Consider the following 26,250-nt stretch of genomic DNA (forward strand, 5'->3'; position numbering starts at 1 on the left):
TGGAAGCTTTTAAAATTTTTCTTCTGAAACAGGATGAAGAGTGAAAGGACGATGCAATATCAGTAAATACTGAATTTACTGATGGGAGTGTGAAGGAAGGTGCATGAAAACGGGAAGAATTTGTATCTGATTACTTCTATTTTCCAATTATTGAGGAGTCTAGGATATTTGAGAGTGGGGCAGGAATAGATTTGGAATTGTGAGAGAAATAAAGATTTAGTGTTACCTCTGTGAGAATCTGTAAAGAAGTGACTTAAGGTTGAGTAGAAGGTTTATTAGGCCACATTGAACGCCAGATTGCAGTTCGATGGCAGAAGCAAAGAAAGTAGGTTGGATTGATGTTGGGTTGACTTAGGTTTGGGGATTATTTCAGTGGGTACTAGGTAAGATCCAGTGTATGAAGTAATTAAGGATTCTGCCAAAAGTATAATTTGAATAATTGGCCAGGGCACCAAGGATGTTAAGAGAAGTCAGCAGAAGGTGATGAACTAGGCAGTTTTTTCCAAGATGTTTCATTATAATCACCCATGACAGAGAATACAGAACACCTGGTCTCATTGTAAGGCTTTTGCTTTAGAAACTTTTCATGGAGCTCATTTTGTTCAGTTATAGAATCAGCCTTAGGGATAAGCATTGAGTTTTACTTATTTGATAAAAATTTGAGTCACATTGCTCACTGTAGCCAAATGAAACTTCTTTGTGCCCTCCCTAAATTGCCATCTGATTAAAAAAATTTTATTAAGAATTGAAATGAATTTTGTTTTAAAAAATAATTATGAAGTACCTGCTTTGTGTTAGGCACTGTTCTAGGTGCTAAGCAAATGCAGTAATTAATTTAATTTTCATCATTGCCATCTGAGGTAAGTACCATTGTCATTCTCATTTTATAAATGAAGAAATGGACTCAGAGAAATTAAGTAACTTGCCCAGGGTGCCGTGGCAAGGAGGTAGGCAATATATTGTGGTGGTTAAGAATACAGATTGTGGAGCCAGATGGCTGTAATGCAGATTAAATGAACCAATATATGTAAAATGTTTCCAAAATGCTGGGCAATTTCCGAAGAAGCATCAATTCTCATTATAATTGTGGTGGTGATAGGTTGGCAGTTGTTGTCATCTGTCTTAAACTTGTTACAGGAATGTTTTCTGTATCATCCTTGACTGATGAAACTCCTACTTCCAAACTCAATATACTCTCTACCCTTCAGTGCAGGCTTTCCTTTTATAAGGTAAATGTTTTGGATTTTAGGGTGTATTTCTTTTACTGAGCAGACATTTCCCTCTGTAACTTCCACATTTAGGTCAAGTTCAGCGCTATGGAAAATGCAAAACAAACCGTATCCCTCTTTTTGAGGTGATCGTTCTCCCTTCACAAATCAGAAACACTGACCCCTCTGTAAAATAGAAGGGTCATCTCTTCTTCCTGATTTTAGAAGTCTTGAGCAGTCTCTTTAGTGTATCCACCTTGTGTGAAATAGGCCAGTTATTGTGTGGCAGCCACAATTTTCACAAGATTATGATTTCTCATAGGGAAAGCAGAAGCCAGTCTAGTAACATGAAGCATCACCAATAATAATAATGATTGCAGCTAATATTTATTGAGCACTCATTATGAGCCTAGGCTCTATGATCAGTGCTTTAATATATAAATTTATTTAATCTTCATGATAACCCTGTGAGGTAGGTGCTATGATTATTACTATTTAACAAATAAGAAAACTAAGTATATTTGCCTAAGTCCCTGTTACTTTGTGTTTTTTTGCTTTGTTTTGTTTTGTTTTCTTTTTAACTGTAGGCCTTTTGTCTTTTTCTTATAAAACATTTTTTCTCTTATTAAGGCTATAAAGCTGTTTTCTTCTATCTTTAGCAACTTTATTTGCAAGCACTGCCACTTCTATTTAAATCAAATTGTATATTTTTTAAAAATGATGGCCTTAAACATTGTTATATGAGAGGAAGCTATCAAGGGGATTTTTTTTTTATAAGTTTAAAGTGACATAGAAGAAAATCATGGTTCTACTGCTTCACATAATTAAGCCGATAGGCTATTTGAAATGATAAGGAATTCCAAAACCACAGATTTCAGATAGTTTTTTATTGCATTTTCTTAGCATGTACTAGATATGTATATTTTAAAACTCATTTGTATTTGATTTATGCAATATCCCTGGTTTCTTCAGTTATCATTTCTAGGAAAACTAAGGCAAAAGCCACTGTGACTCTTTCCTTCCTCTAACACAAAACCATACATTTAAAATGGGTATTTTTTAGAGGGAAAAGTAACAGCAGGAGTCAAAGAACCAACACTTCTTAATGCATAAATAATAACAAATTTGCCTTTTTTCTCTATAGGAAGTTCTCCCCAAAGGGTAGAGATTTAAATTCAGAGCTATGCCTGAAAAACTTTGTTTGTTTGTTTTACTTCATAGCGAATCACTCACTGTAATAAAAAAGACCTAAAAAGGAAAATGTCCCCTTTGAACACATTCTAGAATTGGTACTTACACTTTGTTTCACACTGTAATGTTCTTACATTAGACATTTTGAAACAAATCATTGAAAGCCACGATTTGTTTCAAAAGCTTAGTGTCAGTTTTAGAAATTCAATAAAATATCTTAAATCACTTCCAAACATGACTTTTAGCTTTATACGTAGTACTTTTGTGAAAATAATTTTTTAAAAGAACACAAGGTTTGACAGATAACATCAGATACGCACACATGTATACCTCTTGACCTGCCTTACAAACTTTTTTCTATATGCTTGGAACCATATTTAGCTTTTCTCCTATTTTTCCCTCATCAGCTTTCCATTCTTAAATAGGTTTGGACTTTACAAATGATGCTAAATATATGTATATGTATATATATGTGTGTGTGTGTGTGTGTATGCTGTATGCATGTATAAACTATTGATGAGAATGGTTTGTGCTTTGATTTTGCAGCAACTTTGCAAATTCCATGTGCTACCCTAAAAGAGGATCCCTTTGTGCCTGATTTCTATTTATCCTTCTTAAACTTCTAGGATAAATACCCAGGAGACTGAAAATCACTCTAACAAATTTTAAGACAGCATGACTAAAACTAGGGACCAGAGAACTTAATGCTCTTATTTACCTGCAAAAGTCCAATTCTGTATCAGTTCCATGGAGGATTCTGGTTCTTTTCCAATTGCCTGCAATGGTCCCCCAAACCAAAACTAACTTCTAAGGCTTGGCTAGCAAGGCATATTGTGAAAGACAATTAAGAAAGATCTTTTATGTCCTAACAAAGTAAAATGGTTGTTTGAGCTAATCATTCCTGTGATTCAGGAAGTCCCTACCCTTTGCTTTAAGGACGAAGAAAGATTTTACTGTTGCAATGCCAAGAGGGATACCGGAACTCCAGAGTGACAAGTAGCTATTGAGTGTTGGTATTTTTTAGAAAGAAAAATATGAGATGTTTAAGAGGGAATGGCAGTGAGGGGATGATACAGGGATTGGGTAGTTCTTTTGGCATTATGAGCATTCTCTTAGATTGTCATCGTGAGCTTCCTGTTGAGGAAAGACAGACATTGATGGTGTTTCTCTTCACAGATGTTTATTTACTCTTTGCTTCACTTCATTTAAGCCTTGAAGTTAAATCTGGATTAGTTTAAGAATTCCTTCAAGGTTCTTAACATTCTCTTTTGAGTCATCTGAAAAATGGTATATAACAACAGCAACAATAATTTTTAGGTTACCTTGAGTCAAGTATTAAAATTCTTGGCGCTCTTTACCTTACAAATTTTTACTAGGTTTCTAATTTGAAATTACATTTCCATACCTATCTGTGTAATCTTTCTCAAAGCTCCATTTTATCATACTACTTGCCACCAGATAGATATTTCTAAAAGGCAAACCTGATTATGCAACTTTTACGGGCTACCTCTTAACTTCAGGTTTGAATCAAATTATGCAGTATGAGTGAAAGAAGACGCCTGCACTTCCACCTCTCCCCTGAACTCCATGGCTCTAGCCACTCTGAGCTGCTTGCAGTACCCCAAGGCTTCATTCACCATCTGTGCTTTCAGATGAGCTGTTTCCTCTGCGTAGAGTGGCTCTTTCTTCTTTCCTACACAGTCCCTACCAGCCCATTTTTCTTTAAATAAACCCAGAATCTTTGCTCAAGGGGCATATCTTCTGGAAAGTCTTCCCTGCCTCCAGTTGTGGTCAGTCAGGAGACTTCCTTCTGGGATCCTGTTGTACCCAAGGCTTCCTTCTGTAAAGCATTTAACAGACTGAATTATATTGGTATGGTTTCTTGCCTCTTAACCCATGAAAAATTAGGGCCTCAACGTTTTACTTCTATCTCTAAATCCTGTGCAGTTGCACATAATTACTCAAATTTATATTGAATGGATGAATTAATGGATGGGTAAGTGGATGTACAAATTGTATTTTAAAATTTTCTAAGAGGAATGTATATAGTAAGATTCTTAGTGAAACATGTCCAGGCACATGGTTTGGCTCTTTACAGCTTGCTAAGAGACTAGGAATTGATTCATTAAGCATATTTTATTTGAGCACCTTTTGTGTGCCTGAAGCTGCCTAGTCTCTTAGGATACATGGATGACAAAACAAAGATTCCTGCCCTTGTATAGTACATGTTCTGCTTATACTCTAACAGGCTGTAGGAGTGAGGGGACAATAGTAAACATAATAAAATAAGTAAAATTTACATATATATATATATATAATGAGGAAAACCAAGGAGATCAGTATGGTTGGAACAGTTATTAAATGGAAAAATAGCTGGAGAGGAGATTACAGAAATTGGTGAAGGTTGTTGCAAGCACAGATGGCATATATAGTCTTGTGTGATATTGCAGGATTTGTCTTTTATTATGAGTGAGATGGGAAGCATTGCAAAGATTTGAGCATAGGAGTGGCATGGTGTGCAGCTTAAGTTTTCAGAGGAACATTCTTGTCATGTTAAGACTAGACTGTGAGGGGCAAGAGTAGAAGCAGAAGGCCAGTTAGAAGGCTGTTGCAGTAATCCAGGTAAGAGATGATGCTGGCTTGGATGAAAGTACTGGCAAGATTTAGAAGGTAGAGCTAATAGATTTTGCAGACAAGTTTAAGGTGGGAATGAGAGAAAGACAAATTAAGGGTAGATTTTAGGTTTTAGGCTTGAGCAACTGGAAGGATGGAGTTGCAATCAAATGCGAAGTTGTATCTGTGGGTGGAGTAGGTTTTTTTTGGCAAGTGGGGGATAGCATCAGTTTTGGATGCATTACATAAGCCATGCCTATTAGATATCCATATGGACATGTCAAGTAGGCAATTACATACCTGAGTCTCAAGTTCAAGAAAGAGGACTTTTTTGAACTGGGCTGGACATAGACTGTTGGGAAGCACCTGCCTGTAGATGTATTTATAATTAAGAGAGTTGATGAGATCTCTAAAGGGTGAATATAGTTAAAAACTTAAAAAAAAAAAAAAAGAACTGAACCTTGGAACACTCTGTAACATTAAGAGATCAGGAAAAGGAGACTGAGAAGGAACAAAAGGGATGTAGGAAAACCAAGAGACTGATGTCCTGGAAACGATGTGAAGAAAATGTATGGAAGAGGATGGAGTAATCATGTGTGTCAATGGCAGTTGATCTGACACGTCAGTTGAGGACTGATCATTAACCACTGGATTCAGTAACATGGAAATTACAGGTCACCTTGATGAGAGTAATTTCAGTGGAGTGGTGGGGGGTTGAAAGCTTGATAAAGTGGTAAGCAGAATTGGAGACAGATGACTGAAGAAAGAGATTGGGTTCTTTTATACCCTTGAGATTAAAGAAGAACTAAAGTAGATGTCATCCCCCACCCCTTTTAATTGGTAAATTTTTATAAAGCATTTCACCAGAAATATTCCTTTACATGTGTCTGATTATAATTTGGGGTAAAAATTAAGGCCAAATGATACTGTCTCCTACCCCCATCCCCTTTTTTTGCATTATCATGGGGGAAAAATGGGTGTGGTTTAAAAAAATTATTGACAAAGCAACATACAAACACAAGCATTATTAGCATATGAACATTCCATACTTGGTGTACAATCAATGGCTCACAATATCATCACGTAGTTGTATATTCATCTAGGTAAGCGTTTTACTCCGAACATGAGTTAACTGTTCAAGTCAAAGGCTTACTTATTCACTTCCTTCACAAATTTGATTGATTTTATTCCCTTGTCACTTACTTCTTTTGATGGTCTTTTTCCACTTAGAAATTGAAATTTCATTTCATACCTCTGACACAATTATTTCTGTAAATTTGGCCTAGTTTCTTAACCTAGAGATGTTTTCCTCTTCAGTCAGTGCTGTGAATTTTTTTAAAAGTAGTTCATGGTTCTCTTAGGTTTTATTTAGGGACAGATTACTTTTCCTTTTCAAAATTATTGCTGAACAGTGGGAGAGGACCAGTTATGGTAAAAAAGAATGTTTTCTTCACTTTGAATTGCTAAGATTCCATTCTAATCATAATTATTTGTCAAGTTCATTCTTTTGGGTTGGGTGGATCCTTTATAGGGGATAACTGTCTCAGTCTTTTATAGGGAGTTACTCAGGGTCATTCTAGCTATATTTGTATGCAGGAGAGAAGAACGCCTTCCCCTGGAACAACTGGTCTCTCAATATTGCATTCTGTTTTTTAAGACTCCAATCAAGTAATGCTCACTCCTTGAAGCCTCCTGTGACTCTTCTGGCTGTAGGTAGTATTTTCCTTGGTATTGCCTACTACCTATACTCCTTACTTTATTGTTGTAGTGTGTAGTGTAGTGTAATGTGCAGTGATTAAAACTCATGCTTTGCAGACTGGTGGAACTGCATTCCAGACCCAGTTGTTCCACTTCACGGCTTTGTGGTTTTAGGCAGATTACTTGATCTATGTGTGCCTCAGTTTTCTCACCTGTTAAATGGGGCTAATAATAGTTGTTCCCTCAGAAAGTAGTAAGAATTAGAGTGGATGATACATGCAAAACTATTTATCAGAAAACTGGTATTGAATAAATGTAAACATGAAGAATATATATAAAACGTGAAATAATTTCCTATCTTACCAGCAGATTTCTTAAGGGAAAGAGACAGTGATTTACCTATATTTCCTAATCTATAGAAAAAGCCCATTTAGTGGTTATCAGTGAAGATAGATTGTGGTTGGGAAACTGTGGAATATTTGCTCATAGAAAACTGAGCTACATATGTATGTCATAATATATATTATTGTTGCACATTAGTGAATGTTTTAGGCTTTAAGAAATCTTGACTTTGGAGGTGCATGACATACTCTCCTTTTAGTTTTCCTAATACTCGTGAAGGTGCCAAAATCAGCTTTAATTTTCACTCTTTCTATTAAATTTTATATTATTAGAAGAGCTTAAATGATATTGATTTTTAAGCTATCTTTAAGTCATGTATTTTAATGATATGGAAAAAGATTAGAAGGAAATGTCAAATAGGCTAAACCAAACAAATTATACTCTCTAATGATAAAAGTGTTGCAGGTTCATTTTAAAAACATTAGAAAATTCTGATAAGCAAAAAGAAGTGCACTTCACTGAGATGCCACTGTTTACATCCAATGTATGTTTTTTCTATGATTAAATACACATATATAACTTTAATGCAAAAATAGCATCATATTGTATACCCAGCTCCATAATCTGTTTTTCCACATAATAGAAAGTGAATGTCTTTAAATGTACTTCTGCATCATTTTTAACAGTTTCATAATATTTCATTTTATGGATGACCATTTTAGAGTTAACCAGTTATTACTGGTTGTTTAGGATGGTTACATTTTTTCCTCAATTATAAATAATACTGTGATGTACATCTGTACAAACTTTTTAAATGTAAAGGCCACAAAGATTTTTTGGATTTGCCAATATAAAGTAGCTGGTGTCAATTTTGAGTTCAATTATGTCCATTCTTAAAACATCCCTTTCCAAGCCAGGTTTTTTAAAAACGTTTTTTTATTGTTAAGTATAACATATATACAAAGAAAAGAAAGAAAAAGCAATAATTTTCAAAGTTCGCTTCAAGAAGTGGTTACAGAACAGATTTTAGAGTTTATTATGGATTCTCATTCCACTATTTCAGATTTTTCCTTCTAGCTGCTCCAAAATACTAGAGGCTAGAAGAAATACCAATATAGTGAGTCAGCAGTCATAACTCATTTGTTAAATCCTCTTTTCTCATTTTCTCTGTTATAACTCCTCCTTCTCCATTGATCTTTTTCTGTTAGGGTTTTTTTTTTTTTTTAGGTGTTGGTCTGGGAATCGAACTTGGGTTTCCCATGTGAAAGGCGAACATTCTACCACTGAACTACCTAGGGATCTTTAGACAATGCTGTTCTGAATTTTTCATATTGAGAAAGGTGTCACCTTTTTAGTTGATAATCTTGAGGAGGCTGGTCCCTCTGGGTTTCAGAATTTATCTGGCCTACAAACCTTCTGAAAATTATAGGCTCGAGGTTTATATGTTCCAAATATGAAATCAAAACAATCCCTTAGCACTTATCTACCCGCCTCCCTACCAGTTGGTTGCCCCTGGTAGTGCTGTGGTACCGTTGATGTCTTCCTGTTAACTACTGGCCCTAGCATGCAATTTTTTTTTACCTCTGTACCCCTGACTCTTTGTCCAATACCAAACCTTTGAAATAGTTCATGCGAGAACTTATTTATAATTGTAGATTTATTCAGTGGGATACATGGCACTATACATCCCCTTTCAATCGTATTCACTATCAATATTGAAATGTTACTTATAACCCCACTAATTAGTTACCATCACTTCTATGCATTCCCTTGCATTTAAGTTCAACCTCATTGGGTCGCCTTTTCCTCGTCTCTAGCTTCTGTGTACCTCTAGTTCTGCTGTATTTTACAGTGTAGCTCTGAGATTACCTTTACCAGAGTCATAATAGCGAAGTCATACAGTATCTGTCCTTTTTGTCTCTGACTATTTTCACTCAGTCCAAGCTAGTTTTGAGTGATTTATTTGGTGGTCATGTTTGGTGTTCCTGTGTGTGACTGGGAAAAAAGAAGGAGTGGGTGGGGAGTATTTTTTTTTTTATTGATTTAAATGTCAGATTTGTCATGAACCTTAAGTCAGTCTTTACCTCATTTGCTCTAAACTAGAAAGTTGTAATAATATCATTAATAAAAAACTGCTCCAAGGTTTTAAACCAGAGCAATCTTTTGCCAGGTGGTTAGTTATTATTGTTCTGTCACTTCAGTGGGAGCCAGGCTGGAGTGTGTGGGAGTAGTGGAGAAGGAGGCCTGAGTTAGATCTCTGCCTCATTGATTTAAAGTCACCACGATTTCATTCTTTCAGAGCTCTGGCAACTTTAGATCTGGATTTTCTAGGTTTGACAGGATAGCAACTATTACCTCCAGCTGCCCATTGAAACATCTGAAATTCCAGTATTTTGACATTAAAACTAATATATTCCTGTTTTGTGCACCCAGAAATCATAGAAAAATCCTTGTAGTATCATATTTGTCAATTTTAGGGTTATAAAATATGGTCATTATATTTATAGGTCTTAAGAAAAGGACTAATAGAAGTGGCTTAGCCATTCATTTTTGCAGTAAATTTTGGGTGATTTACCTGCTGTGTACCAGGCATTGTCCTAAGGGCTGGGGTTACAAAGGGGAATGAGTGAGTCCTCAAGTTGCTGTTGGTTGGGTATACACACATCTAAATAAAAAAAAAAACTACAGTGCTTTTTAGTATTTTGTTACAGTATATAAAATATGTGTTTCTAAGTTGCTTGGGGAATGCAGTAGAAGGACATAAACACAGGTCTTTACAGAAGAAGCATCCTTTTAGCAGGTTGATAAATCAATAAACATTTGCCAGGGATACAAGCGGTACATGAAGAATTTCATGCAGAACGTACAAAGAACAAAGTATATTGTAGTAATTGCAAGCAAACTAGAATTGCAATGTTTATTTAAAACGTGTAGAATTAATTCTTGGGTTGTTTTTTAAAAAACTAATTCAGTATCCTGGGGTGGGCAGTGGTAGTTCAGTGGCAGAATTCTTGCCTGCCATGCCGGAGACCTGGGTTCGAATCCCAGAGCCTGTCTGTGCCCCCCAAAAAGCAACAACAACTAATTCAATGTCCTTTATTCTTCTATATTTCTGGTTTTTTACTAGAATTGCAGTGTTTATTTAAAACGTGTAGAATTAATTCTTGGGTTGTTTTTTAAAAAAACTAATTCAGTGTCCTGGGGCAGGCAATGGTAGCTCAGTGGCAGAATTCTTGCCTGCCATGCTGGAGACCTGGGTTTGATTCCCAAAGCCTGTCTATGCCCCCCCAAAAAACAACAACTAATTCAATGTCCTTTATTCTTCTATATTTCTGTTTTTTTTTAAAAAACTAATCATTTATTCCTTTTTATGAAATTATTAGACAACTTCATCCTGAAAGATTACTGTCCATACAGGAAATGGGCATAGCTTAATAAGTTAGGCATACTTGTTAACTAGTTCGTACATCAATGACATGCTTTTTTTCCTGCCTTGAATTGCACAGAAATTATGGCTGCACGTTCACAAAGAGATTAAAAGAGTAGTCAAAGAATATGAAGTTCACATTATCTGCTAAATTTTTAGTACTGTTGGTAATAATTCAAAATATAATTAAAGATCGCTGTGCACATCTGTTGGTTTTATGATTGGAAAAGCCTTGGGCTCTGTATTCTGAGATTTCAAACAAAGTAGATTTATAGTCGAAAGGAACCAGAGTTATAGACTAAATAGATATGTTGTAAGGAAGCCATAATGATCTTATTTAAATATTTTCCACATTAAAGAAAGCATGCAGTATTGTTATCTTACTGCTATGAACTTTTTAATATACGAATTTGCAACCATGATAGCTGTTTTCCCTCTAACCCTCCTGGAGCGTCACATAATAGCCAATGTGAAGATATGAAGAAAATAATCCGTTGGAGCCCAGATTTGACTTAAACTTCCTCAAGATATAATGATTCCTTTATTCATTTTGAGTTTTTTAATAAGCAAGAATTTTTTTTTTTAGTTTAGGAAACCTAATTAACACAAATCTGGGGAGTGATAATGAGTTGTAACATTGTTCTCTTGGTAAATATTTCTTGGGCTCCTTCTTTGGGCCAGACATTGAGCTTAATTAACAGCTTTATCTCTAGTTTCCTAATATACCTTAAGCCCCTGGCTTCATGGAGTTTACATTATAGTGAGGAAATTAGACAAAAAATACAGTAAAAGAATAAAATTGTTGCCAATTACAATAAATGTTAGGAAGGCAATAAACAAGGGTCTGAGAACTTGAATCATAGAGAAGTGCCTTTTTTTTGGATAGAGTGATCAAGGAGAAGCATCACAGATAAAGGGAATACTATGTGCAAGGTCCCTGAGACAAAAAAGAGCTTAGTTGTGTTTGAGGAGTTGAAACATGGCTAGTGGGGCCAAAGCATAGTAAGAGGGAGACTAGTATAAGATGAGGTTGAAAGCAAGGTAGGCAACAGATCATACAAGGTGTTACAGGCCGAGGAAAGGAGTCTGAATGCTATTCTCTACACTAGGAAAGCATTAAGGGGTTTTACACAAGGGACTAACCTAAACTTACTGCCTTTTAAGATCATTCTTGCCTATGCAGAACGTAAGTGGGGGTGGGGGCAATTAGGAGGCTGTTGTATTAATCTAGTTAAGAGATGATGGTGGCTAGATTGAGTGGGTACCAGGAAGGATGGAGAGGAAAAGATGGTTTTGAGAAATCAGCAGAACTTGGAGGAGGGCATAGTCAGGGAGGAGAGGGAGAAATCAAGGGTCACTATTAGTTTACTGACCTGAGCCAAAAGGGGAATGGAGTGACATTTGAAGAAATGGGAAAGTCAGAAGCGGCAGGGAAAGAGGTGCTTGAGTTCTGTTTAGGATATATTATATATAATATGTTTGTGAGAAATCCAAGGCAGGTGTTAGATATGTAAGTCCAAAATTCAGGAAAGGCCTAGTCTGTAGTTAAAATCATATTTGAGATAACCACACTGTACCTCAGTATGTTGGATTTAATAAATTGGGAGGAAAGCCAAACATGGTGGCATACAATGAATAATACTGAAACTATCTTTACTGCATACCTTCTATTCATCAGTGGCTCAATTTATATTACATACCCAGTTGTAAAAATGAATGGAGTCCTCCTTGTATTAATCAAATGCCGTAACATGGCATATGAAGGCCTTTTGTACAGATCCCTTGTCAGCTTTTCCAGATGCATGCCAGGTCCCTCCCTGTCACATATCTTTTTATTTCCACTATGGCAAATAACCACTATTTCCAAAAATTGGTGGATATTTCATTCCAAACATGCCTTTGCAAATGCTGCTTCTATGCCCTGGAACACTCATTCCAGCTTGTTCTACCTTGCTTCCTGTGAGTCATCATTGAAGATACAACCCAAATACTTAGCATCTCCTCAGAGAAGCATTTCCGTACTCCAGTTTACCTGCCCCTTCTGGGTGCTGCACTAAGCAAACTGTATCCACCCTATGTGAGCACTTATCACACTGTTTTGTAACTGCCAGTTTACTGTTCTGACTCTAAGATTGCTCTTAAACCTAGACAAGAGGGACCCTGCCCTGGACCACCTAATCTGGGTTTTATACTTTAAAGTCCCCCTTCCCCCACTTCTCTGTCCATGGCCTTCTCCATGGAGCAAGATGTCTTGAGAATCTGAGTCAATGTGCCTACCTGGAGTCCCATGTTCTCTCTTCTATGCTACGTTCCATTTAACCAGGACTCTGTAGAGAATTCCTTATCAAATGATGCTGAGCCTGCTTCATGGGCATGGGGTCTCTTCCTTACATCCATCCTCCTGAGGGTGAACCATGTCCCAGTGAATGTGCCTTGAGCATGAAGGATTGTGAGCAGCTTTTGAAGTCAGGTAGTCAGAGCTTGGACATGCCAGTTGGGCTGCCTACACTTCACACAAGGCATGGGACAGGCCTGCAGTGGGGAAGAGAAGGCCGCAGATCAGGGACCAGGGTCTAGTCTGTTTGGCCCAGAATTCAGGGAGCTGAGAATTCTAAATTCAAACCTTGGCCTTCTCACCTCATGTTCCTTTGAGGAACTGAAAATAGTGGTACTGGTAGAGGTGGAGATACCCTGTGGTAAGGAGATGCCTACTTTAGATGGAGTGGGTAGAGAGAAACTTGGCAACATGTGGTGTATAGGTTTCATTCATTCTCTTGTCCTGGGCCCTGCGTATATCTGTGCCTTTCCTTCATCTGCCAGCACTTGGGGCTTGGAACCATGCCTTTTATCCAAGCACCTAGCACAGGGCCTGCACGTGCACAAATATTTGTTAAATAAAGGAGTAGTCCAGTACTCCTTGGTTTTTCTTGCTCAGGGATGGATCAGGGGTAGCCTGAACTCCCCTGGGCTCTCTAGAGCCCATTACTTCCTCCTTTCAGGTTTAAAACTGACCTTGAAGACCCATCTCACTTGACTATCCATGATAGAGTCCATCTCAAGGGGGCTGGCTGCTATATATGGTTCTAGAGTTTGTGCAGTGCCCAAAGGTGCCCTGCTGAAGGGCAACTGGAAGCTGATTTCAGCCCATATACAGCTGCCAAACCCTGCACCTTCCAGACAAAGGGAGCCCTTTTCTCTGCAGAGTTGAAAGCCACCCACAGAAGGCATCTTTTTCTGGTTTCTCTACTGATGTAGTAAACCAGAAGGGGTGATTTCTTTTTTATAAACAACATATAAACACAAACATTCTTAACATACAAACATTCTATACATGATGTACAATCAGTGGCTCACAATATCATCACATAGTTGTGTATTCATCACCATGATCGTTCTTTTAGGACATTTGCATCACACCAGTAAAAGAAATAAAGAAAAAAGAAACAACTCATACATACCATACCCCTTATCCCTCCCTCTCATTGACCACTAGTATTTCCATCTACCCAATTTTGTTTAACTTTCGTTCCCTCTATTATTAGTTTATTTTTTTAATCCAAATTTTCTACTCATCTTTCCATACCCTAGATAAAGGGAGCATCAGATACAAGGTTTTCACAATCTCACAGTCACATTGTAAAAGCTATATCATTATACAATCATCTTCAAGAAACAAGGCTACTGGAACACAGCTCTACAGTTTCAGGTACTTCCCTTTAGTCACTCAAATACACCATAAACTGAAAAGGGATATATATATAATGTATAAGAATAACCTCCGGGATAACCTCTTGACTCTGTTTGAAATCTCTCAGCCACTGACACTTTATTTTTTCTCATTTCTCCCTTACCCCTTTGGTCAAGAAGGTTTTCTCAATACCTTGATGCTGGCTCCAAGTTCATCCTGGGATTTCTGTCCCATGTTGCCAGGGAGATTTACACCCTGGGAGTCATATCCCACATAGCTGGGGAGAGGTCAGTGGGTTCACTTGCCATGTCGGATTAGAGAGGGAGGCCACATGTGAGCAACCAAAGAGGTTCTCTGGGGGTGACTCTTAGGCCTAATTTTTTTTTTTCGCATGGGCAGGCTCTGGGAATCGAACTCAGGTCTATGCATGGCAGGCAAGAATTCTGCCACTGAGCCACCATTGCGCTGCCCAGGCCTAATTTTAAGTAGGCTTAGTCTATCCGTTGCAAGGATAAGTTTCATAGGGGCAAACCCCAAGATCAAGAGCTCGGTCTATTGATTTGCTTGTCCCCACTGCTTGTGAGAGTATCAGAAATTTTCCGAATGGGGAAGTTGAATCTTTCGCCCTTTTTCCCCATTCCCCTAAGGGGACTTTGCAAATACTTCTTTATTCACTGTCCAAATCACTCTGGGATTTATCAGGGCATCACACTAACCTGGACAAACCAACAAAATCTCATGACCGAGTCAAGACTCCATGTACTTATGGGGTTCAACTAAACTGACCATATAAGTTAACTTAGGAAATGCACTACCCAAGATATAAATTTTGCACCAAATAAGTATTTCTTCCTTTAGTCTCGCACAGAAGTTGAAGTTTTGAGATAAGGACAATATCATCCTTTACCTAATCTTCTGATATACCTTAGTCCTATCCAGATCATTTTCATTCATATTCGATGTCTGGCCACTTTTTCAACTTTTTAAACAGTTCCTGTGTGAGGTACTGCTGACTTTCATAGCTTCAGAGCTCTAACTCTGAGTCTCAGGTGTCAAATAAATATCCGAAGTTTCTAGGAAAGACCATGTTATATATAAACAGCTCAGTATCTCAGAATTTAGAATTAACGGTTTACACCTCCTGAATACATGTGACTGCTGTAAGAGTTTATAATCTAGGATACTTTACAATAAGCCCCAACCTGATAACCCATGCTTTCGACTTTAGTTCCCTGAATTTTTATATTATAGTTAGTCCATATAATTGAGGCATGATAATATTTGTCTTTTTGTTTCTGACATTTCATTCAACATACAGCTCTTAAAGTTAGGGGTGATTTTTTGGTTATTCAAACAAAAATGTCCTAGGTTTCCCAAGATCCTGGGGGGCTGGGATATTTTGTTATCCCAGCTTCAAATTCTCCATTCCTAATCACTTGTTGAGGAGCTGAAGCTGCAAGCATCCCAGGGTCAGTATGTTTTGAGCAATTGTCTCTGTACCTGTATCTCCTACCTCCCTCTCCTCCAGAATTCCTAGGTAGAAAACTGTTCATCCAAGTCTCAGATTTTCACACCCAATCCCAGTGTTCTCAGGCCTCTGTGATTAGAGCCTGCTGCTACGACACATATGGATTGGTCCAAATGCATTTTAAGCTCTGTTCCCATACTCCTCTGCCTACCTTCTGATAAAGTGAATTGAAGTGAGGTCGGGGTAGGGAGTGCTTTTCTTGAGCCAAGACACTATCCTTTATATTCTGATGAAAATCCCAGAGTGGGATTGTCCAAGGGAAAATAACAAGCCTGGGCAGGAGAGAATTTAGAATTCCAGGGGGATTTAGCAGTATTAACACTAGGGAAAGGGCAGATATTTTCTATTGTATGACTAATACTCACAATAATGTCAGATGCTTCCTGGATTTATTTCATTTAGGCTGAATTCAAGAATTATAGATTAATCCTGTTCCTTGATGCTAAGAAAAGAGGGTGTGTTTAGAAATGAGAAGTCAGCACATTGGTGAGAGTTGAGGCAGTCTGCCAGGTGTATGAGATTTGAAATATGTCTCAGGGGTTTTTTTCCCCCCTACTTTCAGAGTCAGGAATTGTTTGATAATAAGATTAAGAAATTACTCCTCTGAATTTAATAAGGCACTTGACAGTCTTGGCTGGGTAGGACCAAGTCTTATCCGACAGATAAGTGAAAATCCAGAATTATGTTTTTGTTTTAGAGTGAGGCTGCTTTGCACATTACAATGCCATAGATAAACCAAGCAGGGTTTGAAGGCAAAGAAAATCATGTTACAAGACAAACCCAATCTAAGTTGGCACAGCCTTCATGATTTAGAGTGGCTGCTACATAGAGCCTTCTTACTTTGTTTTGTGACTACTACTGTGTTGAAATCTGACGGACTGATGACAAACGTTTGCCGCTGGGTATGAGCTGGTTTCCACCTTCTTGCAGCACTCTGGAAATAGTGTGGTGATGGAGAGCAAAGACAAGTGTGTGAGTATTACTATAAACGGAACTAAAAGAAGATGCCTCACAGAGCTAACTAGGGGCATCGGGGTGGTGAAATTCTCACAGTTTTTATTTTCTTTGTGATTTTCTGTGATTGTCCAACATTTCTGTTAGAGATATGAATTGCATTGATGGTGAGATTTCTAAAAATATTCCAAAGAGTCCATTTGAAGACTCTGAGGGGAGCTTGTGTGAACTGCACCTAAAATAGCCACAAAAAAAAATAAAGCAAAAAAAGGCCCTTGTGGAAATATTTGGAATGCTAAATTGATCACTATCCTAGTGTTTTATCTTGTTAAATCACTATGCAAACTGAACATTCACTTATTACCCAATGTTAAAAGAAAGAAAACATGTATTAAGCACCAGCTTAATATTCAGTGACAGAAAATAAGACATCCTTTCTGCACTCAGGGAGCTTAACTAAGAAGAGTTATAAACATGCTTGCACATACATCCATTAACTATTAATCTGTAATTTACAGATAAATAAGTTGAGGCTCGTTGCCCTGAAGGAGCTGATATGGTAGTGGGAAGAAAAAAGAAATTTACACTGATGATTACAATACATTCTATAAGTGTCACAATAAAAGTAGGCTCAGAGCACCCATGAACACAGAGAGGCACTGAACCCTGACTTGGGAGGAGTAAGAGTGAATTCATGAAAGGAAGTGATGCCTGAGCTGCATCTTGAAGGACAAAGGAGCAGTTAGCCATGGAAAGAGGGGGAAGTGGCATGTCAGGCATTGAAGTATGTACAAAGGCAGGAGGCCTGCAAGTCGTTCCATATGACTACACCTAGCCATGCGGTGGACTGTGAAGGAGGGGTCAGTTAAGGAGGACTGGTCATGAGAGGTCATACATTGTGCTAAAGACTGAATTCTGTTCTGAAGCAGTGGGAAGCCGTTGCAGGATTTTAAAGGGAAGTGGCATAGGCTGATTTGCATTATAGAAAGGTCCCTTTAGCAATATTGTGCCCCAGTGAGGCAGACTAATTAGGAAACTGAAGCAGTAATCTATGCAAGAAATGATGATGTGTCAGTTAAGATAATTGCAGGGCAAAGGTGAAGAAATAATCTAAATGAAAGAACATTAAGGCTATCAAAGGAAAGAATTTGAATGATAGGCAATAGGAGGGGGCTAGAAGGAAGAAACTGGGATGGCTCCTTGATTTCTGGTAGGGCAACTGGGTAGATGATGGTAGCACTCTCTGAAAGAGGAGAGCTTAGGAGGTAGACTAGGCTTGGGGATGGGGTATGGAATATGACAAATGGCATTTAAAGTATACTGAATTTATAGTGTAAGACAGCTAAGTGAAGGAACCCTGAAAGCAACTCAGAATTGCAGATCTAGAGCTCAGGAAAGAGATCTAGGCTCAAGACATATTTGGGAGTTCTCACCATTAGGTTGCAGTTATCCCATTGGGAATGAAGAAACTATTCAGGGAGAGTGAGAAGAAAAGAATACAGAAGACACAACCTTGAGGAACATGAATATGGAAGAGGGAGCCTACCAAAGAGACTGAGAAGTGTTCAGAGGGGTAGGGGACAAACCAGGAATATCAGGGAGGGAAACCAAGTACACATGGTGTCCCTGCTTGTGCTCTTTTTCAGATCTGTCAACCATGGGAGAAAGGGTAAAGAGCAAATGGCAAGTGGCAGAAATGTCCAGGCTAGCAGAGTCTTCCCCTTTAACAAATCTCCCTGGACATAAATGTATGCCATGTCTCATTGCCAGAATATCTGGAAGTACACGTTTCTTGTTTGGGCATAAAATCAGAGTTATGCTAGTAAAGAACATGGGGAAAAGTGATTTGGGGTAGGCAGCAAGCAGGATCAGCCATGCCAGATAGCCCAGGGAGGAGGGGCACTCAGTCAAGGAGGATTGGTCATCACCGCCAGTTCAACAAAGATCTAAGTGCCCTCTGCGTGAGGAGCACTCTCAGCAGTTTGTTGGCCACAGAGAAGTTAAGGAAGATAATGAATGAAAAAAACTGCTTAGATAAAGCAACAAGGAGTCCATATGTGAACTTGAGTGGTTGTGGGAAGGGCTTGAGGGCAGATCTGCAAATGGGGGCAGAGGAAGTGAAGGCAGAGAGTGTACTCTAGAATTTGACCTTGACTGTAAGGGGAGTGCAGCAAGGTGGCAGCCAGAGAGAAGTGTCAGGGTGAAGAAGAGATTTCTGGAAGTCAGAAGGAAAGGTCGTAGAAAAGAGTTAATTAACATGCTCATATTCTCAGGATAAATAGGCAATGAGAGGAAGAGGTTGCAAATGCAGGAAAAACAAATTGATGGGGAGAGGGCTTCACCGAAGTGTGTGTTGGGAATAATCCAGACTATCCCTTAGTTTTGCATTAGAGAGGAGAGATCCTGGGGCAGAGAGAAGGATGGGTGTTGATGCCCATGAGTTCACAGGTGGGAAAGACAGGAAATGAAGGGGCCCTCAGGCCTCTGTGAAGCAGAAGGCAAGAGATTGCCAGAAAGGAAACTTCAAGAAACAAATGAAGTGTTAAATTACGCAGTGACAGAGTGGTTAAGAACCGCATTGGACATGAACCCTTTACCCCTTCACATCTTGGCTCTGCCACTTACTGTGTGACCTTGGGCGAACTATTTAACCTCTTTCTGCCTCAGTTTTCTCATCTATAAAAATATGGGTAGTAACAGAAACCTTATAAAAAGTGCCTGGGACAAGGAAGTGGTCCATATTCATGAGCTATAATAATCAGTATCATTCAGAGGACTGAGCACAAATGCAGCCCGGGGTCTTATAACCACTTAACTAAAAAAATTGTGTTGTCTGATGGTGACGAGAGCACTACAAAGCACTGCATTTTTCTAGGGAGAGGGGATCAAGGGAGTCCTCAGAGAAGAGAGCCGTTTGAAGTGGATACATAGAGGTGTGAAGAGGCTATTTCGATTGGAACAAACACTGTGGGCCGAGGGAAAAGGACAGAGGAGAAGCTGACACATTTGTGGGAGAGTGAACTCTCTCCCGACCTGAGAGGAACGCGGGAGGCAAAGAGAGCAGCGCGGCCGCGGCTCCTTCCGCCTCCTCCGAGGCCCCGCCAGAGGCGGAAGGAGCCGCCGGGGTGAAGGGAGGCTGCGGTTCGGCGAGGGCGCCAGTGTTCAGTGTCCTCTGAGACCACGAGGAGTTTAGAAACAGAACATGGGGAGGATCAACCCCGCGTCACAGCTCTCAATCCGGTGAGAGTAGCTAATAATAATAATAACAACAACAACACTAAATTTACTAAAGTGTGGTGTGTGCCGGGGACACTGTAAGTGGTTTACATATTTTCACTCCCCACAGCAGCCCCGTGAGGGAGGTACCTTATGTTCTTAGTGTCTAGGATGAGGGAGCTGAGGGTGCAGAGGTTGAGTGACGTGAGGAGGTCGGACGGCTGGTGGGCAGCACAGTGGACATTGCAGCCGGGCAGTCTGGCTCCAGACCCTGTTCCTGTGACCACCGCCCTGGCACCGCCTTCCCCACTCGGGCGTGGCTCGGAGCAGAGGGCAATGGCAGCTGGATGATGGGGCGGTGACCTCAGCTAAGGTCATGGCAACTAGTCCGTAGCATACTTTCTGATTTAATGAAGGAGTTTGGCTGTAAGGCTTTTAGAAATCCCTTCAGAGAGCTGAAGCAAATGGTGGGTGTACTCTGAAAATAAAGGGGCCCTCCTAGAACCCGGCTGCTAGCTAAAGACTATGGCTGGACATCACACAGCTGGAAAGTTGTCAGACAGTAGTTTCTCTGTCAGGAAACACAGGGGTTGTATTTGGGCTTCTTTCTACTGTCTGATTAAACTGCAAAGCTCTGACTTTTACCTTTCCTATGATTTGGGCTGTACTGATTAGTCCAAAGCCACCATCACTTGACCTTAGAGAAAATTCTTGATGGGGATGTTTAGCTGGTTTAGCCTGGGTCAGACGTCCTTTCCAGTTCAATTTGTGCCTGGAGTCACCACCAGGCCAAGGAGGTGTGTTCTCTTTGAACTCCCATTAGCATCTGTACTTAATGAAGTTTGAAAACGTAGTCACCTTTGACTTAACCCCCTATGCCCCCCCCCCCCCCCCATCCATCCAGTCCCTGGATTCTGATGATGTTCCCGTTGAAATCACTGTCCCGGGCTTCTTCCTCTCAATGCCCGAGTCTATTTGGTCTTCTAGTTTCTCATCACCATGAGTATTGTGTCAGCATCTAGATTTGCTCTCTGTCTCTAGTCTTCCCTTTCATTTGATCTTGCCCACTCTTAAGCCTTATCACTATTTGCAAAATCTTACTGGCCTCATACTAGAAAGCCTTCAGCACCTGAGGGGCATTTTGTGAGGCACAATAAGCTAGAAACAAAAGAACAAGTATTGTATGGTCTCATTTAGAAAATACTTATAAGAAAATTGGTTCCTAGATTGCAAGCTCTTGTAGCAGTCACATTTAGTCCTGAGTGGTGGTTATTATTTCTAGATTTTGAGAGGCTGTGTTATATATGTATAACATGGTATTTAGAGGTAAGAATGAAGATGATCATGTCAGGATTAAGGTAATTTAGAATACAGAGGTAAGAAAGACATTGTATTTTAAAACTCCACCGACTCTATGAGAGCAAAGGACATAAGGTTTATTTTGTCCAGAATTTTCTATAGCACATAATCTAACTCAATCTGTCTGGATGGATCATTTAAACAACTCAAACAAGGGGAGCCCAGACTAAGAATAAGGGCCTGTAATCCTGTATAATTTAATGTAATGCCTGGGTACATCCCAGAGTATATTAAACAGATAATAAAATATATTGGCAAAGTCCCTTGAGGAATGGGAGAAACTATATGGAACTATTAAACTTTACCACTGGGGAAACATCTGATACTATTTCGAACATTAGGAACAAGGCCATGCCTTTGATCTTGAGGCTTGCTCTTGTGAAGCTTATTTATGTAACAGAGAAGCTTAGTCTACCTATAGGTATGCCTACAAGTTACTTCCAGAGGACTCTTTTGTTGCTCAGATTTGCCCTTTCTCTAAGACCAACTCTGTAAGTGAAATCATTACCCTCCCCACCACATGACACATGACATCCAGGGGTGAAAGTCTCTCTGGCGGCATGGGGGATGACTCTCAGGGATGAGCCTGGCCCCACACCATGGGATCAACGATGCCATCCTGACCAAAAGGGGGGAAGAAAGTGTAATAAATAAAGTATCAGAGGCAGAGAGAGTTCAAATAGAGTCGAGAGGCTACTCTGGAGGCTACTGTTAATGCAAGCTTCAGTTAAATATTGCTGCCTACCATAACTTGCCAAAACCATTCCTGCCAGCCCTAAAGAACACCTAGGACTTTACCTGAGATTCTGCGAAGGTTCCATGCACCATAGTCACTTTCCAGAAACCTACAACCTCCAGATAGTTCCCTGGACCAGATAAGTCCTGAAATGCGGTGGAGCTAGCCTCTCCAGAACATCAGTTAGTTCCATCCCCCATCCCATACTATTTATTTATTTATTTTCCATAGGCAGGCTTTGGGAACTGAACCCTATCCCATATTATTGACAGCCCTTCTAACATGAAAAAGTTAGCATGGGCATAGCTTAAATGTCCCTAAAAAATAGAAGAAAGGTCAAAGGAGATGGTGGAGTTACACAGAGAAGGTAGAGTTTAACAACAATCAGAGTATGATTGCTGAACCATTATGTTTATGTTCCTTTTAGTCTCCAGTGTCTTGGAGCCATTAGTAGTAAAAACCTAAAATTGTGTGTGGAATTGTAGCCTATACCAAACTCTGAAATACGTTCTACAACTAATTGTTGTAGTGCACTTTGAAATTTATTGCTTTTTTATATATATGTTATTTTTCACAAAAGAAGAAGAAAAGTTGATTGTGATGTATGATGATATTGTGAACTACTGATTGTACACTTTGGATGATTACATGCTATGTGAATATATATCAATGAAATTACATTAAAATAATAATAAAAAAAGCCTTCAGTGGATGTTCCCTAATTTATAATACCTGTGGCTGGCTTCCAAGGCCATCTAGCCTGGGACTAATCAGTCTCTGCAACCTAATTTCCCACCATAAGATCAGTATACTTTTCTTTCTTTCCAGACCATCTATCTCAGACACACCACAGTCTTTCCTTTCTGCATTCTTGCTACTTCCCTCACCGTGTCAGCCCTTCCCTCGTGCTCTGGCATTTCATCCATGCGTTAGCACAGCCTACTCTCAACCTCTTTCACCTCCCTCCTGTCCATCTACCACATTTAGCCTTGCTCCTCCAGTTAGATGGTTGGTTTGTTAAAAGCACTTCCCTGCTCAGTATTTCTTAACTCTACATCCAGCCAAGCATTTATCAATTACTTGGGAAATTTAATATTCAGTGATTAACAGCTGCTTTATGATCTCTTGGTTGTTTTTTTTTTCTTAACTTTTTGATTTTTTACTGCATTTTTAAAGTACATTCCATATACACCCTCTGACTGTGGTGATTGAATACTTGTTAGAAGCAAAGCCAAGTTAAAGGTATTAACTCCTAAATCTGTTCACGACTTTTCCATTATTACGTATGTTGTGTTTTGGCTTCTCTTTTATGTGTCTTTACAACAGGGCTGTCATATTCATTGTTGTGTCCCCAAACTACCTTACACAAAGGAATGGTAGCATAAAGGTTTGAGTAAATGAATACCCTTCTGGTGAAGAGATGTGTCATCAGTGGTCATTTCAGTACTATTTTCACTTTATGTCGATAGCCGTTTATGTGCATGCCTGGTTTAAAGCCTCTTTTATTACAAGTTCACAATTAATATTATTGGCCCAGCACTATAGAAAGTTTTTTTTAATGTTTTGTTTAAACAAACATTTTTCTCCTCCTCCATCTCTTTTTTATTCTCTGTACCTCTAAACAATGCATTTCTTTTATTGTCCTCCCTACCACACTCTTTGTTCTTTCAGACTTTCCCACGAATACAGAGCCCAACAGAAACCTGTCTTAGGGGAAGCTCTTTGGGGTGCACTACCAGCTATCCTTCAAATTTGAGACCTGTAGATCTGTATTGTTTTGGCTTTCTCAATAGAGAAATAGGCTCAAATAGATTTTGCTTATTTGTTTCTGAGTCCATACATTTTCCTACAAGTTCAAGCTGGCTTTATTTATGTATGGTTTACAATGATTATTGCATTAATTGAATAATTCCTGAGGCATGTACTCTTGGGGAAAAAAAAAGAGAAAATAGCTAATTAAATGTGGACAGAAGGCACATTTAAAAATAAAAACGAGAAATTACAATGTAGTAGAAGTGTAATATTGTGAAGTCAATCTGATAACACCTAGATTAAAAATGGCAGAAAAACTTTAAGCATTGTATAGAGACAAAAAAAAAAAGTCCAACGGTGTGAGATTCTTAGTGATTATGCCATATGTGTCTGGGAAGAGGTAAAAAAGTAACAGTATGTTCTAGTTTGCTAGCTACTGGCATTCAATATACCAGAAACAGAATGGCTTTTAAAAAGGGGAATTTAATAAGTTGGTAGTTTACACTTCTAAGGCCGAGAAAATGTTCCAATTAAAGCAAATGTACAATCTAAGGCATCCAGGGAAAGATACCTTGGTTCAAGAAGGCTGATGAAGTTCAGGGTTTCTTTCTCAAGTGGAAGGGCGCATGGCGAATACAGTCAGAGTTTCCCTCTCATCTGGAAAGGCACATGGTGAACACGGTCAGGGTTCCTCTCTCATCTGGAAGGGCACATGGTGAGCATGGCGTCATCTGCTATCTTCTTCTCCTGGCTTCCTGTTTCATGAAGCTTCCTGGGAGGCATGTTCCTTCTTCATATCCAAAGGGTCACTGGCTGATGGACTCTGCTTCTCATGGCTGTGTCATTCCACTCTGCTCTTTCTGAATCTCTTTCATTCTCCAAAATGTTTCCTCTTTTATAGGACTCCAGAAATTAATCAAGACCCACCCAAATGGGTGGAGACACATCTCTCCTAATCCAGTTTAACAACCACTCTTGATTGGGTTACATCTCAGAATAATTAGATCTCTCAATGGAGATGATCTAATTACAGATTCAAACATATAGTATTGAATAGGGATTATTCTACCTTTATGAAATGGGATTTTGATTAAAGCATGACTTTTCTAGGGGACATACATCTTTTCAAACCAACACACAGTACTACTTAAATTTGCAAGGATTTTTTTTTCCACATGCCAAATGAGAAGCCAAGGTATCATGACTATATGTGTATTTACTTTCACAACTATCAGCTTTTTCCCTACCCCTTCCCCCATTCCCAATACTTCCACCAAACTTACACACACACACACACAGACACACACACACACACACTGTCATTGTGCATTTAAAATGAAAATTGGGGCAGATAAAGATTGTGAAATAGTGGTGTTTTTATGAAAGGACACACATTACACTGGTCTGAAAGCAAATACCTCCCAATTGTTTTCACTGGCTATTTTCTTCTGCCTAATATTTGCAGTGAAGTGTTGGTTTGAAAAGGCTTGTGAATTCTTTTTAGTACGTCCTTTTTTGGGAAAATGATTTATTAGTGGTTCATTTTATGCTGAGCCTTTTGTCATCACCATTTATAGCTATTTCTGTTTATTCACTTTGTGAGAGCAATTCTAAGAGCTGATGAATGTGTTTTATGAGAGAATATAAGAGCCCTGCAGTTTGTTTTGATTGGTCTCCATTTGGATTCAAACTGAGCAGGTGCCATAGTTTGGAATTGCTTTTGGCAGTGTTTTGGTTGTATAAATATTAGATACATGAAATGAAACCTAATTTAAATTATTTTCATCAGTAGGAATAAAAGAGCTTTAAGTTGAATGTAAGAGCACCGTGGTTCTAGTTTTATAGACTCTAAGCCTGCAAATGTATAACATACCATATGTCTGAATATGTGTGTAGAGGTGGCCTCCACTGTGCAAATATTTAACATGCATATTATCTGCATTTCTTTGAGAGTTTATGCAAATGTTCTAGAAGAAAGAAACCTGAGCCTGTGACTTCTCATTACCACAGGTGAATTTTTCCAGTCTAAAAAATCTTGGCATTTCTCATTGGGGAATTATGTCAAGGACTGTTTTCAGTTTGGAATATTTTTGTTGCTTATATTTAAGGCTCAGAACATAAGCCATCACTCTTTTTAAACTTTTGATATTTACTGTTTCTTATTGCTGTTGCTATTGTTTATTGCCAAAACCACATTCAAAGAGTGTCAGATTTTTTAAGTGAACTGAAGAACTATTATACTTCCTGCCTCCCCAGAATGCCTTTCTAGGTTTTCGTGAATCCATATAAATTTTCATAAATGTCTTCTAATTCAGGCAAAAGATTGAATATGGACTGATGGCTATAAGGAACAATCAGGAGGTCCACTAGCAATGCTTTATGACCCTAATCCATGGGCTGATTCCATGTAAATTGGTGAAATGTGAGATTCATGTTCTCAGAGTTTTCCCATGAAAATTTAAATATGCTCCTCCTGCTCCTGTGTCTTTCTTAAAGCACACAACACTGCCATATTGGCTGGCATCGTTCCCACTCTCT

General features: G+C 38.9%; 1 protein-coding gene across 6 annotated transcripts in view; it reads left to right on the forward strand.

The window, feature by feature from the left end:
- The window catches only part of PIP5K1B (phosphatidylinositol-4-phosphate 5-kinase type 1 beta), a 484,296-nt gene that overhangs the window by 80,485 nt on the left and 377,561 nt on the right, over positions 1 to 26,250 (forward strand). The window contains exon 1 of one of the 6 annotated variants that reach the window (XM_077148360.1): positions 16,433 to 16,667. The exons of 4 other annotated variants lie outside the window; for them this stretch is intronic. The gene's annotated coding sequence lies outside the window, so the exon portion shown is untranslated. Of the gene's footprint in view, positions 1 to 16,432; positions 16,668 to 19,778; positions 19,890 to 26,250 lie in introns of those variants that run through there. One more of the 6 variants, XM_077148361.1, reaches the window with a different exon arrangement.

The sequence above is a fragment of the Tamandua tetradactyla genome, chromosome 2 (genome assembly GCF_023851605.1).
Source record: "Tamandua tetradactyla isolate mTamTet1 chromosome 2, mTamTet1.pri, whole genome shotgun sequence".
NCBI classification, from domain to species: domain Eukaryota; kingdom Metazoa; phylum Chordata; class Mammalia; order Pilosa; family Myrmecophagidae; genus Tamandua; species Tamandua tetradactyla.